The following is a 17,894-nucleotide window of genomic DNA, read 5'->3' as shown; positions in this document are numbered from 1 at the left end:
TTCAAACGATTAAACAGTCTGACTAAAGACAGTTCTTGTTCTGTGAAATTTCGGTTTGTTTTCACCTCTGCCATTATATCACTTACATACACCATTAACCCTTCAGGATACTCCACTTTCTTCACTGCTGCCAATTCCCTAAACAACCCGTTCATAAGTTGAACCCAACTTTCCCCATACTCATTCTCATCCCACAGGAAACATTCCTCAGCTCTACGATGTTCTTTGCCGTGGTACTCTAATCTTCTTTCTTGCTTGTTACAGCTCCAGCATGCAGTCTGCGGACCATAGTACCAAGGAAGGTGTTTCTCCAATGCGTGTCTGGCTGGGTGTCTGGCCGTAAGTGGGCACAGTGGATATTGCGGAGTCTTTGGATCTTCCTCAACCATTTCATCCAGCTCCTCCATCTCTTTCCCCATAATCACAACCGTCCTATTCCCTTCTAACTCGATCTCTTCCCCTACATCGTATTCCAGTTCGCGTTCAATGGACGCCATTCTACTTATAAAGCTGCAAATTCACAATTACAACATAAAATAATATATTTACACAGTTACAACACAACATAAAATATTTACACACAAAATGTTCAATTAGTCAACATACGTCGTAACATAATCATCCAGATATTTCTGACGATTCCTCGAACGAACGACATTCTCGTTTTCTTCTGAATCCTCTACTCCATAGAGAAAGGTTTCATCTAAATCACTTTCACTAAATGAGTCGTTTAAATCTGATACAACCCTATAATGATGTTCATACTCCTTTTTACCAGCACTGCCGGTTTCACAAAAGGGGCATGAACTAATAGATTCAGCATCAACAACAGGGCTATGAATACTTCCTGGGGTATCTATAACCTGATTATTCACATCAACATCTTGGACAGAACTTCCATTAGTGATCTGATTATAATTTCCAGAACTACCGGATTGATTGATTGATTGATTGTTGGTTGCTTAACGTCCAGTGGCAAATATTTCATGCATATTCAGGACGAGAACAAGTTAACAATAAATACAATAGGTAGGTTCTGTAATCGGGCTTCCGGGATTAAGGTCTGAGAAATTTAGACTGCCACGGAAAAAGAGGGTATATTAGATAGGGACAGAAATTTAGCCTTGCAACAGGTCACCTACGGACCCCTCAAAGAGTTGTTGCAAGGGTTCTTTACGTTCAAAGAGCGTGGCACTCTCTTTACACGAGGCATCGGATTTAACGTCCCCATTCTGACCGGACGTCAGAACTACCGGAGCATATTATGGTCGGATCATTGGCAGGATTTTCATTTGGGAATAACACCGAGAGATCATGGCCAATATCTGGATCTTGTATCATAATATCAACATCCTTATTCTCTTGAGGAACGCCTAGTGAATGCCTATGTCTCGCATATTTAAGCCATTTTGGTAAAACTCTGTCCTCACAGGGTTTCAATTTATCATGGTGCACAACGAGAGCTTTCTTGCGCTTTTGGATTCTGTACAAAACCGGAGATATGACTTTGATGACTAGATATGGCCCCTTCCAAGGCGACCTCAGTTTTTTACTCCCCCCTACTTTAGAAGCGGAATCTATTCTATATACAGCATCTCCAAAGTCATAGGTTCTTTGAAAAAGCTTTGTATCGTAATCTCTTTTCTGTCTGAATTGTGCAGACTGGATATTCTCCCTGATAATTGAGTGTACTTCTTTCATTACTTGCTTTAGATCTTTAATATATTCAGATGGTTGCTTATTGTTACCGCTAGCGTGTGAGGTGCCCATTAGCAAATCCACAGGCTGCTGCACTTCTCGTCCAAACATTAGCATGTTAGGGGAATACCCTGTATTTCTGTTTTCAATTGATCTAATGGCTGCTGCTAACAGCTGTAAATTTTGATCCAAGTTTCTTTGCTTTCCTTTTAAAAAACAACGAATACATTGAATGATGGTTCTGTTATATCTTTCCACCTGACCGTTGCAACAAGGACGATATGACGTGGTTCTTGTTTTTGGAATTTCAAAAAGACTACGAGTTCACGAAATAGATTTCCCTCTAAATTTTTCCCCTGATCTGAGTGTATCATGGACGGACATCCAAATCTTGATATAAAATTATCAGTTAATGTTGTAGCAACAGTTTGTGCATTTTGATTAGGTAAAGCATAAAATACGACCCATTTGGTGAACTGGTCTATTACAAGTATACATTTGTTTCCTTTTGCACTTTCTCTAAGTGGACATAAAATGTCTATATGAATTCGTTCCATGGGCGAACCAGCATGGAATTGTCCAAGAGCTCCCTTTGCTTTTCTATTTGGCTTCCAATTGATGTTACATACTTCGCAAGTTCTAACATAAATTAATGCATCTTGCCTCATACCATGCCACATGAATCTTGACTTAAGTTTGTTGTAAGTTTTCTGTTGTCCAAAGTGTCCAGCTATTTTTGTATTGTGACAATTTATCAAGACTTCTTGTTTCATCGATGTAGGAACCATGACAAGTAATTTTGGTGGCACGGTGTCAAGCCACTCATAGACAAGAACTCCATCTTTAAATTTCAGCTGCGAATTACAGCTCCACCAATGTTTTGCAGCTTGACTGCATAGATGTAATTCAAATTCACTGGGTACTTGATCTGTCTTCAACCACTGTATAATCCTGCATAGGTCTGAGTCCTCCTGTTCTGCAATTATGTCTCTGGGTGATCTGCCTTCAATCCAGTTGCAGTGGTCTGTTTGAGCATTGTTGACATCAGTCTCTGCTACTTTCCTCACAGCAAGTGGAATGACGTCATCAATATAAGTTTCAAACTGTCCAACTTCTGTGCTCCACAACAATAATCACAGTCCCCGCGAGGCAAACATTCCAACATTGCGCCAGCAAAATAATAGTCACAAGCCTCAAGATTATCAGGAATCCTCGAGAGACCGTCCGCATTAGCATGTTTCTTACCAGGCCGGTGCTGTATTATCATATCATACTGCGAGAGTTCCTCTAGCCATCTAGCTAACTGTCCTTCTATCGCCTTAAACCTTAAGAGCCATGTTAGACTATTGTGATCAGTTCTAATCATAAATTGACGACCTAGTAAATAATTTCTAAACTGACGTGTGAATGTTATTATGGCCAGTAGTTCTTTTCGTGTGGTGCAATAGCGCTTCTGAGCAGGGGTAAGAATCTTGCTTGCGTAACAAACAACACATTCCTTTCCATTGTGTATCTGTATGAGTTCAGCACCAACCGATGTATCACTATCTAGTATAAACTGTGTATCCGGATCTGGATATGCCAATGTTGCAGAAGTTACAAGAGCCTGCTGTATGTTTTCAAACGCGCCCTGATGTATATCTCCCCAGTGGAATGCTATTTTCGTTTTTGTTAGCTCATGTAATGGACGAGACAGTTCGCTGAAATTTTTAATATGGTCTCTATGGTAATTAGCGAAACCCAAAAAAGATTCGACATCTCTTCTTTTTTGGTATTGGCCATTTCAGAATGGTATTTCGACGCTCTGGATTAACAGATATACCGTCTCTGTTAACAAATTTTCCTAAAAACAGGACTTCTGTCTGAAAGAATGAACATTTGCTTGGTTTAAGCTTCAAGTTATTGTCTTTAAACCGTTGCAAAACTTTATACAGGTTTTCAAGATGGTTACTAAAATCTTTACCTAATACAATAACATCATCTAGATATGCGAGACATTCTTTCCAAGTTAAACTAGTCAAAATCAGCTGTATCATCCTCTGAAAAAATGCTGGACTATTACAGAGACCAAAACTTAATCTGATGTATTCAAAAAGACCATACTTGGTAAGGAAGACTGTTTTATGTCCGTCAGACTCATGAATTTCGGCTTGATAATAGCCTGATGCCATATCCAGACAGGACATAAACTGTGTTCCTTTAAGGGTGTCCAAACAAGACTCAATACGAGGGAGAGGAAACGCATCTTTTCTGGTCAAATAATTTAATTTCCTGAAATCAATGCAATACCTCAGGGCTCCACATTTCTTACGAATAAGAACTGGGGCAGCTGCCCACGCAGAAGAAGACGGCTGAATAATCTTTTTATTCAATAAATCATGCAAACTCCTCTTCTTTTTTCGAATCCTAAAGGAGTACGCCGCAAAGTTCTTTCACAGGAGCTGCATTCCGAGTATCAATGCGATGTTTCATTTTGGTAAAGTGTCCAATATCAAGTTCAATTTTTGCATAAATATCTTGGAAATGCACTAACAGTTTGGCCAATTCTCTGGATTGATCGAACGATAGGTTTTTCTTTGATTTCAAAAACAAGCCCTGCAAATGTTCTGGAATACAGCTTAAAATATCTTTTCCTGAATCAAATTGTTTAAGTTTTCTAACTGTGAGTGTTGGACAATCTTCGGCTTCTTCAATGACTTCTGCTACCTCCATTGCCGTTCCAATATCACAGTTCTTCTTTAAAGTAATATATTTATCAGTGACATTTCTCAAAGACACTGGTACCTGATGTTCAGCTGTACTCCATATATTTGGCATAAGCAACCCCTTCAAGTTTGTTGTAGGTTGGACAATAATATCATTTTCACAATCTCCACTCAATTTAGCCTGTAGATGAACTTGTGATTGTGGTGGAACTATTACATCTTTCCCTGACTTCACCCTACATATCTTTATCTTGTCGTTTTTTGCATTGAGAACTGTAGCTGAGAGTTTTTCGCCATCACCTGTTATGGTCAAATCAACTAAATTTATAACAGCTTTTATGTGTTGTAAAACATCTAGTCCCAAAATGACCGGATCCGTTTATCGGCAACTATGACCCTCCATCTTGTTTCAGTTTTGCCAACCATGCACGCCATAGTTGTTGACCAAAGAAAGTTGTCACTAGCATCGCTCGAATTCATCAATCTTTTCGACGTAAAAGATGAACCGGAGATCTATACCTTATCAACATGCTCCGGCCGAGTAGTCACTTTAGGGGAAAGGTTTCGTCATGGATTCAATAAACGGTAATGATTGATTGTTGGTTGATTAACGTCCAGTGACAAATATTTCATTCATATTCAGGACGAGAACAAGTTAACAATAAATACAATAGGTAGGTTTTGTAATTATAGAGGCAATCCGGGATAATGGTCGGGAAAATTTTGACTGCCACTGGAAAATGAGGGTATATTGCATAGGGACGGAAATTTTGCCTTGCAACAGGCCACTTACGAACCCCTCAAAGAGTTGTTGCAAGGGTTCTTATGCAATGCATGATTCTTTGCCTTTACTTCACTAACCTATCTTTGACTTTGTTATGAATGCTTCTTGACTGAGATAGATATGTTACGCGGCCATTTACCCTTTTGATTGATTGATTGTTGGTTGCCTAACGTCCAATGGTAAATATTTCATGCATGTTCAATACAATAGGTAGGTTTTGTAATAATATCGGGATGATGGTTGGAGAAATTTTGACTGCCAAAGGAAATTGAGGGCATATTGAATAGGGACAGAAACTTTGCCTTGCAACAGGCCACATACGGACCCCTCAAAGAGTTGTTGCAAGGGTTCTTAACGTGCAAAGAGCGTGGCACTCTCTTTAAAGGAGGCATCGAAATTTAACGTCCCCATTCTGACCGGAAAATCTAGTAAAGGTAAGATGTTCAAATAATTGTAACCGAGATTTAAAAAATGTCAAAGACAGTAACTGTAGTTTTCAATAAGAAGTTAATTGTTGTATTTTAAGCTTGGACAGCAACAATTGGTTATTTGATGGTCGCAAATTTAGTTTACTGGCAAACATGTAAGATGAGCCAATTAAAAGGTATTTTCAGCTGTATCATTGGCTATGACAGTTCTTCCAGAGTAAAGAGTTTGTTACAATTATCACGATTTTTCGAAATAAAGTTAGACTTTTTTTCTTTTCTTTTTTACTTCCTTGTAGTTGTTATAAAAAGATTTCACAGAAGTTACACCAAGCTTGTTGGCAATATCTTTTTTTAGATTTTAATAAATAATTGCCATCTTTTAAATGTTTTACCGTGGCTATAGAATATTTATCGTTTGTATCATGTTCAATACGTTTGTCATCGGAGTGCGAGATGTTATGAGAAAATTACTCATTTCCGTCGTACCCCTGGGAAAAAGTATACAGCTATTTGACAGATTATGCTGCAAAAATGTTAAAAAAATATCAAAAAGAGTTAAAAAAAAAAAAACGCGATTTGGTCAAGAGGAAGACAGGGATTCTGTATTATGAGGATTCTTATGGAAGAATTGCATTGAATGACAAAAAATGTTACTGTATAGTAAACAGATCAATTTCACTTCCGTATGAATATATCCTTGTGATGTTTGGGGCTAGATATGTTGGATTCATCACTTTACAGCATGAGATAGACACTTTCTTATTATCGACAACAAATGAGATTGCTGAAAACAGACAAAAAGTGTGGAAGGACAAGTTATCTGTTTTACTGTGAACGTAAAAAAATGGGCCATTGTCAGAACATCAGAAGTACAGATAAACATCAGTCATAACGAATCAGCTTGCATCCCTGTGTGTTGAAGTATCTATTGTAGAATACAAGAGAATAGAGCAGTTGAATCAACTACTGACAAGCTAAAGATCACAAGGCAATAGTATAATATTAGGTAAATGTTTATATGTATTTTAAGTAGTAAAGCCTTTTTTTTACATGACTATCTATCTAATAATATTTTGACATTTTGTTTATTTTTCGGTGCAAAATACACTTTTATATCTTGTTTCAAAATTGTATTAAATTGTCTTCAATTGTTTAATAAATACTGTTTACTTCTTACAGATTCAACCAGGAGCCAAGATGGGGTCCTTAGAGAGCCTAAAAAGGCAAAATGTGAGGAAGTTTATACTGTAAATAGTGAAGATAATGTAAATAGTGGGACAGAATTTAAAAGTGACCAATGTAGTAATGGTAGCGGTGAGGAAGGATGGGCAAACCCGGTGCAAAAAGTAAAATTAAAACTAAAGCAGATGGTGTTAAGAGTAAAAAAAAGCAATCCCTAAGGATGCAAAAAAGCCGAGCAATTAAAAAATTTCAAAACCTTAAGGACAAGCTAATAAAAGATCAAGTGTACGAACCGGTAGATGTGCTATATGTGATATATGAGAGAAAAAACGAAGAAGACGGCTCCGGTTTCTTACTGAGACAGTTTAAACGTGGAAAGCCCCTCTTAAAGGGAGTTCCTATGAAAAACCTAAAAGACAGGAAATCAATTGTTGACATGGATATGAGTTAAAGCAATGAAAAAGGGGTTAGGTTTTTAACCCCCCAAAAGTATAAATATTCTTTCGCTCAGGGGACATGGGGGAGTCGGGCTGAAAACCAAGAAGATGAAAAAAATGGAGATATTACAGATGTAGATGTAACAGATATAGATAAGGATGACGAAAAAGAATGAAAGTCTGTCACTAGCGGCTGACCAAAACAGCAGAATTAGAAAACCTAAGAATATCAGAAGGGGAACAACGAACTTAAATGAATATTCCGGCAAAGATCAGGTAGGGCTCCATATGAGCTTATGCCATCACCTGGCGTCCTTCGTCGGTCGTCCTCGTCTACGTCGTCGTACACTATTTAAAAAATCTCCTCCTCTGAAACTACTGGGCCAAAAGTACCTTCAAACTTTATTTAAATGTTCTTTAGGGTATCTAGTTTATAAATTGTATCCGAGGTTTTGATCCATCGACAAAAATCGCCGCCATGGCTAAAAATAGAAAGTGAGGTCAAATGCAGTTTTGGCTTATATCTCCAAAACATAAGCTTTTAGAACAAACATCCAAAAAATAAGCTTTTAAAACAAACTGCTCAATTGGTCAAGATCTGTCAGCCCTGAAATTTTCAGACGAATCTAACAACCCATTGTTGGTTTGCTGCCACTTAATTGGTAGTTTTAAGGAAATTTGCATATCCAATACTCTGAAAGATCTCACCTTTCAATGTTTACTGTTTCTGTTTCTATAATCAACATTTCATTTAGTCTCTTTTTCTGCAAAATCATGTTGTTTTCAAAGGATGTTGATGGTACATTTTTAGGGCCAATAAACCCAAATGTATATTTATTTGTCGTTAGTTTTTCGATTTGCTTGTCAACTTGTGTGTCTCTATGTGGAAAATAAGTTTGTTCCGGATAAGTATACTTTCTTATCTTTGAAACCTGATCGTCCAGGATTTTGGTTTCTTGTAAGCCATAGCTTTCGGTTTCTCCCCTTACCAGCTTTTAATCCATAAATATTTGTGTTATTGTCCTCGTTCCAAATATTTCATGCATGATGTGTTCGAGTTCTTTGTTTTGCCATTCGAATAAGGACTTTCTTTTTTTCTAATTTTCCCTGCAGTTCGGTTCTCTATGTTAGGCGGAGCAGATTTTTACAATCTTTGTTTATTTAAACAAATATTTAGTTCAATATAATACTTGCCAATGTATAAATAGTACACTAAATTTTTTTGAATGGGTAGAATATTTTTATACACCATTCTATTTGTCTTTCAGTCCTGTTCTTTTAAGCACCATTCATCTGACCCGTACAACCAACTTCCATAGATGATAGGTACAAACTATAGAAAATTATGATTCGATGTATTTATTAGGAGTTAAGGTCCTTTGAACTTGGTTTTTGGCCATAATACACTACTGCAATAGTCCTCTGAAAAGACACAACATAATTTGATGTAAATTTTTAGATAAATACATATGATATGCATATTGATAGAAAATCAATCTAATTAAAATTTAATCTCTGATTTCGTTATACTACGTTATCCTGAGAATATCGAAGGATAAAAACCACTTGTAAATGACGACAACTTGCAACTCGGTTCAGAAACAAAGTAGATTAATACGCATTTTGTGTACACGGTTATCGAACTTACATTACAAAATAACATTCAATTGCGATGTTTCTTTAAGTAGGTAGATTAAACAGGTATGAATAATTTTAATTCGTTCCTTATAATCACCCGTTTTGATATGTACGACCTTGTACGTCATGATTAATCAAAGTTAATCTAGAAAATGGCAGTCAACGCCTGTAAAGGTATACAGTTTTGCCGAAGATATATGTGAAATATGTGGCTTTTCATTTGTTCAAACAATAGCATTAAAATCGTAAACAAAAAGTAAACACTGAAATTGTAATGTAATAGAACTATCGAAAAGGTAATAGAACTTGAAGAAGAATTATTACATATTAGACGTGATTTATCATTCAAACGTCAGAATGTCTTGAACATACTAATAAATATACCATCATCACGAAGGGCTACAATGACGAAAAGAATGTTGCGTTCACTACTTATTCTCGCTGAAAAACAACAACGAACCCAACTTTTATCTCATACCCATACGATTGGTACAAATGCAACCTTTTAAAGAATTGGCAAAGCAACCACTTCTAAATTGGATCTGCAAAAGCAGTCAGAAAAAAACAAAACATATATCTTATGCCAAAACCAAAACCAAAACAAACGGAGGGACTTTCGCAGTAAAAAAGGCCAAGAGATCACTGCAATTCACCTTCAGTATTGACATCAACACCAGGTTCATCGTAAAAGGTTTCCAGTGTGTGTGCTAGTGAGACAATTGTTTCCACCACATTTTTGTATTTGAGGTTGCTTATCGGTTATCCGATTTAATTTTCTCTTGTTATCAACTAATAAATTGCACGAATTCTCCTTTACAGCAGTATTCTACTAAACAATTACTTTTTTTCAAACAAATATTTATCATCAATCAAATGTTTATAGTTGTAGTTTCTTCTACTTTGTCTCCACAAATATATAAGTCTAGATATCGAATATTGATGAATAGTTCTTTTTTTTTAAATTGACAAAAAAGAGAACTGCAGAAGCTACCTTTGTTAGTGAGGCTACCATACGGAAATTTTCCCTGCTCCGTCCCCCCAAAAAATGCATTCGGAATAAAAGGAGGAAAAAAAGTATATCAAAACGCTATAATATAACGAAATATGCATATTTTTCAACTGCCGTCGTCATAGTCATACTTTCATATCCACAATTTCCAAAATGTGAAAAAAAATTTTAAACTCCGTTTTTTCAAGAAAATCAACGATGTTGCCTCACTATTACTTTGCGAATACACATATAGTGTTTACATATTTTAACCTGATCAATGACCATAACTGGACACTTCATTGATGAGTTTATCCAAAAACACCTGTCTATAGATGGACTGGTCTATGATAAGCGAACCAGTTAAACTCCGCCCAGTGAAGTGAAATAAATCAAGTAATATCGACAAAGAACATATCTTAAAATCCATCATATATTTCGTTTCAGTCAGGGCAATTCCATTTAGTGTGATTGGAGTTAGATATTCAATATCCTCACATCTTGTTGTAACATAAGTACATATATTTCAAAATCAATCGGGTCCAGGACCAATCTAGCATATCTTAATATAATCCTTCGTAAATTTACTCTGCACATAAATAACGGAATTAATTACGAAGAATTATACTGTGGATTCATTTTTATTCGTGGTAAAGCAATTCTCGTGGGAAACAACGAACCACGAATTGAAATTCAACGAAGAATAATACCGAGAAATGTAAATGAATTTGATGTTTACTTCCGGTTATCTTTTGCTATACTAGTATAGTGTTGATTCGGGACAAAAATGGTAACAAAACACGTGTTTTAAATAAAACAGGAAGTATTTTCATATAATAGTATTCCACTTTCATTAAAATATTTAACCCCCAAAGGTGACTGGGGAAACGAAATGTGTTCACTTGTGCTTCTTCCGACCGGCAGTAAAACGCTTGCCAAAGTGGGTCGTCCGTTTGGCTGTGCGGGGTTTATCAAGTTTGCAGCCACGTCCGGTCAGAATGGGGCCGTTAAATCCGATGCCTCGTGTTAAGAGAGTGCCATGCTCTTTGCACGCTAGGAACCCTTGCAACAACTCTTTGATGGGTCCGTAGGTGGCCTGTTGCAAGGCAAAATTTCTTTCTCTATCCACTATACCCTCATTGTCCAGTGTTAGTCCAAATTCCACCGACCATCATCCTGGATGGCCTCTATTATTACAAAACCATTGAACCGTCCTGATCATGCATGAAATATTTGCCACTGGACGTTTATCAACCAACAACCAATCAATTTAACAAATATTACATACAATTACATATAATAAATGATTGATTGAAATTATATAACCGCTCAAATACACACAACAAAACATTTGCACACATACTTTTAACGATCTTTAACAAGACTTAGGTCACACACATATAATGTCAGAAACAAAGCACTAAAATAATGTCAAATTTACAATAAACCTCCTTTAACGGACGCCAGACAAGAATAGGTCGGTGCGGGTGGACATGATCTGGTATGTTGAAACTCTCCACTGGGCATTAACGGGTTTCATGACTTATATCTTCTTGATGGTTTAGCTGTTGCACTACTTGTGCTGAGTACCAGTCATGGAAATTGGATTTTATTTGTTCTTTATATTCTCGGTTAACATAAGTCCAACGGCTGTAGTATGTCAATACAAGCTGCAGGCACAAACAAGAGAATGATATCATTTTTTTTTAAGTGGCTTAGCAGCTTTTCTCCTGTATGGGCTCTGTAAACATCAAAGATAGCTACCTTTCTGGTTTTTCTGAGAAAGAGGAAAATCTTTTAATTTATTACTTTTTTCGTAAGGCAATATGACTTTGTCTACAAAACGGATCATGGTGTCTTCGTTGCTCCAATGTGTCTCGGTACTTGTAACATCAAAGTTGTCTGGAAAATCGTGTCTAGTCAAAATGATCAAATCCTTTGAATAAACAGTGTAATCATTTTTGCGTTAAGGCGTTGACCTTGTGCTAATAATTTGTAATTGTTGATATATTGTTATTTTCTTTATGGGAAGCAGGTATTTTAATCTACAATTGGCATTCTAAGTAAATTAAAAATGTATAAAGGGTGACCCAACTCTAGAGAATAGATCTGATTTGCACATATACAAAAACTAGCATATCAGTGCAAAGTATATGATAAAGATAAAAAATAACATGTAAAATATTTATTATTAACATAATTAAGTAGACATAGAATTATGAAAAAAAAGAAGAAAACGATTTAAAATTCATTTGCATGTTTATTTAAAACAATTAATTCATCAGTCATTTTGGAAAGTCAATGTTTGGGACAATAAAATGCGGCCTTTGACAATTCCTCTTTTTTCTTTTAGTATAAACCTAAAAACTTCTGGTGGACCCAATAGGAACAGTCCTGCCTTTTGGAACGTGTGTTTGTATACCCAAAACAAAGCCATCCCCTGCTGTTTCGGTTTCTCCTGGTGCATCCCCTTCCTCTTCTTCCTTTTTTGATTGATTGATTGTTGGTTGCTTAACGTCCAGTGGCAAATATTTCATGCATATTCAGGACGAGAACAAGTTCACAATAAATACAATAGGTAGGTTCTGTAATAGATTAAGGGATTAAGGTCGGAGAAATTTAGACTGCCACGGGAAATGAGGGTATATTGATTGATTGATTGATTGTTGGTTGCTTAACGTCCAGTGGCAAATATTTCATGCATATTCAGGACGAGAACAAGTTCACAATAAATACAATAGGTAGGTTCTGTAATAGATTAAGGGATTATGGTCGGAGAAATTTAGACTGCCACGGAAAATGAGGGTATATTGGATAGGGACAGAAATTTAGCCTTGCAACAGGTCACCTACGGACCCCTCTAAGAGTTGTTGCAAGGGTTCTTAACGTGCAAAGAGCGTGGCACTCTGTTTACACGAGGCATCGGATTTAACGTCCCCATTCTGACCGGACGTGGCTGCAAATTTGTACATCCCGCACAGCCAAACGGACGCCCCACTTTAGCACGGGTTTTACTGCCGGTCGGAGGAAGATCAATGGTGACCATACTTCTATTCCCCAGTCACCCTTGGGGGGTGAGGGTATATTGGATAGGGACAGAAATTTAGCCTTGCAACAGGTCACCTACGGACCCTTCCATTTTTGATTTATAGGAATGCACACGTCCTGTATGCCATGTCGGTGTTATTTATAGCCTCATAGAACAGTGGGTCTGGATCTCCAACTCCATGGCCTAGAACAGAATAGATACAAATTGTATACTTATTTATTATATGTAAAAGTAATACATATGAATATTTCAAAAATTATTTTTCTTGCATCTGACTGATCTTGCAGTCCGAACAAACACATTTATATTCACCATTGGCCAATTGTGGACCCACATGAAACATAATGGGAATTATACATAGCAAGACATTCAATTATGACTGTATATATATGAAAAAATGCTTACTGTGCGTTTTAGAATGTACTGTACTATATTCATTTACATGAAAACAAGAATATCAAATTAATACTTTACTTCTGTTTATATGGAGTTAGCAACATCATGTCTGTCAGACCATCTTTCTGGTACATCTGACCATTTTATTACATTATATTCTTGGTTCCCCATATTTTCAAAATAAAGCAGGCTGAAAGCCTTTATCTGGGGTTGGATTTATTCATAGAAGTGTGAAATTTAATCATGTGTGCACTTTCTTCATACATATTTATTTCGATTGTCTCAAATTGACATGTCTTTGACTTGCCGGTGCGCTTATTCAGATTTGTTGGTAAACAACACGATGAGTATTCTTCATCTATCTTTGGCATATCTGTCATTTTTTAATGTTTTATCATATTTCGTTGCCGTTGGTCGCCATTTTAAAAAGCGAGATTTACAACGTGTTCAGTCAAGGATTCGTAGTTTTGAGATATACACCTACTGCCCCGTATATTAACTTAAGTTTGTAGATTGCTTGACCAGGTTCATGACAAGATCTCCACAAAAGTCATGGCAGAGTTAAAAGGAAAAGAAGTCGAACTGATTCAAGAAGGTGGGAGTGATATCCACAACAAACCAGTGATAGCCTCTAGTTTGCAGTGTGAGGGAACTGCATATTTCCTATCTGCGGTAAATGCAGGGGCCAACAAGAAGACAGCAGCCTATTGTACTTCCATTGCCAAAGATGCCATTGACAAAGCTACAGAGCAGTAACACAGTGTAGTTACAGACAATGAAAAGAAGAATGGTTGCAATGAAACAGAACCTTGTTGAAAGTGACCCTGATCCGACTGTCTATGGCTGTTCTGGCTAAAACTTCTTGGACATGACACCACACCAGCCCAAGTCATCAATTAAGTTGTTGCGATCAACAAATACTTCAGTAACCATCATATTCAAGTTGCATTGTTATCTGCGACTCCTTAGTCAGTAAAACCACAGTTGCCTGCAGAGACTAGCCAATTAACATGTAAAAGACATCTATTGCAGAAACAGACCATTTATGCTGATGATAATCTAGAGTTGTTTTTTATGACTGAGTTTCATTTTGACTTGATGTCCATCGCCATAACTGACATCTTTTAATATTTGGTCCTTACTGTGACGTTCTAACATAAGTATTGTGACATAGCAAAAAAAAGTGCTCGAATTGAAAAGATGTCTATTACATCGCAGTCATCTTCAATTGCAACTTGCTTTAAAATACTTGAAATTATTTCTTTGAATGTGTATTTTGTATTACAGAGAACTTTGGTAAAGAGGAAGGCTGGTCCACTTGTTGGAATGGGCTTAACCTTGAAGATAAAACGCTCTATCGAAGGCAAAGGAAATGAACAGTGAACCAGCAAAACCGCTGAGTCATTCAAAAACACTTGTTAAAAAAATTTGTAGTTAAGCAGATGACCCCAAAACATGTTCTGAATGCTTATTCCCCCATACCTTAAAGTGTTGTTCCCCAAGATCTCCAATTGTGGTGTGTAGATCTGCTATTTCCTCAGGTTCTCTTGTCATATTTTAGGATTTTTCTTGGATGTTGTATTACTTTATGAAGCCACGTGTCTGTTTCTGTGTAGACAAAGTCATGGTCTTAGTGTCGTTGGAGTGTATTCACCTTGATTGAGGTCTTTACAGCTGTTATATTATGTGTATTTGATATGTTTACTGATTTTTTTTATCAAAATTGCACAATTCCAAATTTGGAAATGTTAAGCATAGATCAGTCATCAGTTACAATAATGCTTGGCCTTTATCAATTCAAACAGAATTCACTAGGTTGTTTCACCGATGGAGACCATCGAAAATTCATCTTTAACATTCCTTCATTTTTCTCAGATATCTCAGTCCCATTTGTTAGTGCCAGATTTCCAAGAATTTTGAATTGCATTTAATCTAAAATATCATTGTGATGATCAGTTTCAACTTGTTTCTGATGCTTGTGTCCACGCATTGTTGCATATCATTGATTGATTGTTGGTTGCTTAACGTCCAGTGGCAAATATTTCATGCATATTCAGGACGAGAACAAATTAACAATAAATACATTAGGTAGGTTCTGTAAGAGGGGCGTCCGGGATTAAGGTCGGACAAATTTAGACTGCCACGGGAAATGAGGGTATATTGGATAGGGACAGAAATTTAGCCTTGCAACAGGTCACCTACGGACCCCTCAAAGAGTTGTTGCAAGGGTTCTTAACGTGCAAAGAGCGTGGCACTCTCTTTACACGAGGCATCGGATTTAACGTCCCCATTCTGCAATCGTACGTCCCGCACAGCCAAACGGACGCCCCACTTTAGCAATGGTTATACTGCCGGTCGGAGGAAGACCAATGGTGACCATACTTCTATTCCCCAGTCACCCTTGGGGGTTCTGTCATTCGAAAGCTCAAGAAACGATAACCAGACGTCTTTGTCAGGCCGACGAATATCTACATAAAAATAGCGGTTACAGACAAGTTACTGCCAGGGTAAGTTGATAAAAAGCTTACACTCCTAAAATACTTTTGCTCACATCCATTAATTATATGTTTTGTATAGTAATTTCTTTTTTTTTTTTGTTGGAAAAGGAAAAACGCTTTAAGATATCCAAAAATGTTATTGTTAATATTGTGTATGATCAAATCGTTATATCTCAAACTAATCGTATTGGTGATAGGTGACACCTTTTTGTGAATTGAAATGGTGTTGCAACTAGAATAGGTAATCCCGAAATCACTTGTTTAAGTTATATCTATGATTTTGGAATTTTTGTCTGATTGTTTGGACTTCTTGGTTTTATCTATTGTGATGATACAGGGGAAATATTTTGTCCCAGAACATCCATTTTTCTTTTTATATAAGAATTTATAAAACATCATTTACCAAAATGTTAGTAGTTTCTAGATTTCTTTTCCTCAAGTAATTATACCAATGCAAATTTAATATAAAAGTCGGAGTCAGCCTTTTCTTGATATTTTTTCCGTAATCAAAACACTTCCGACTTAAAGTATCAATTTTAAATTCTTGATTCATTTACATTCACGTAAGTACATTCTTAATACTAATTTCAAGACATCACCCACCAAGTTTGAATTTATTTGATTTCATTTTCAATATTCTCAAAAATGATAAATTTAAGTGTGTGGCACTTACTCTTGTTGATGAAGGAGGTAATCCATCTTATGTCAAAAAATATGGGTATTCCATTATCAATCCATCAACACAAATTTAAGACAACATACATCTAAGACGTTGGATACCTTATAAAAGAGACAATTAATTAAATCCTTGCCAAACTTATATATAAATGCATGTACTTTAGATCTTTACCCTACATGAAACAAACAAGGCTATACTATTTTAAATATGTGGTCGATTTTTTTTTAGTAAAGTATGGTGAATCTACAATTAACAAAGTCACCGAATTAACGTTACATTAAGGTCAACAAAAAATCGGAGATGTGTTTCCAAAAAGGTTATTCGAATCAATGATTCTTAAATTGAATCGGAAGTAAACAAGCTATAGAATACCTAATAAAAGGAGTTTGTAATGAAACTAATGACAGTAATGTTTACAATTAAGAAAGTTTCTGCACCTATAGCTCTCTCTCGGAGACTGCAACAGCTATTGTCAGTAAAAGTTCTGTTTCAAAAGTGGTCAAAGAAAATGGCTTCATGTGCAAAATTTGCAAGTTATTTGATGTATCACAATCTACAACAATGGCCTTTGTTCACAAAGGGATTATTCTAGGAACCCATCCTTCAAGGCAGCTGTAATCGCATGAAGAAAGCATTGGTAAAAAAACTTCAGTGGAAAGAAATTCTTTTTCAAAATCCAATGTTTATGTTATACGTCAATTGAGAGTTCAAGATGCACAAGCTAAAGAACAAAATCGTCCTGTTGTGAGAAAACGTTTTCAGTGTGTTGATAATCTAATGAAGCAAACGTTGGCAGCAAGTAAAAACACCAAAAAGTTGGTTAGATTTATTGCAAACTTTTGGTGTAAAAGACATGGACCATCATATATATATACATATATATATATGTTCATCTGAGCGTGAAGTACTTGTCACAGACTGTGTAATGCAGATTTTTCAATGCATCTCAGATTTGATTAATCGCATGCTGTCAGCAGGGCCATATTTCAGAAGAATGCTGAAGAATGAGTTAAGATCTACTCTCTGGGATTTAATAGAGAAATCACTACCGAAGAAAATGGGGATAATTACAGCTCAGAGACATGCAGCCTTAGAACTCATCTAGAAATCAATTTATAGTAAGTCAGAGAAAAATTATGAAGCATCCTTGGAAGAAGTTAAACGTAAATGGTCAAGGCAGATTAATTAATCATTATCAATTGGCATGAAATGACATGAATGGGTGTTGGAACTAAAGTTATGTGATGGATCCTTAATGAACATTACAAACAAGCAGGGACGTTAAGGGCGTTTCAAGAAATATCCCATTTTTATACACAGGAAAAATCATATTGAACTCAAAGTTAGTTTTCTTTGCTTAAAGGTTCAAATGCACGTCAAAAGCGTAAACAGAGGGAAAAGGGTCTATTCTG

The sequence above is a fragment of the Mytilus californianus genome, unplaced genomic scaffold (genome assembly GCF_021869535.1).
Source record: "Mytilus californianus isolate M0D057914Y unplaced genomic scaffold, xbMytCali1.0.p SCAF_12, whole genome shotgun sequence".
Classification (NCBI taxonomy): Eukaryota; Metazoa; Mollusca; class Bivalvia; order Mytilida; family Mytilidae; genus Mytilus; species Mytilus californianus.
The sequence above is the reverse complement of the archived record's forward strand: the minus strand, read 5'-3'. Positions refer to the sequence as shown.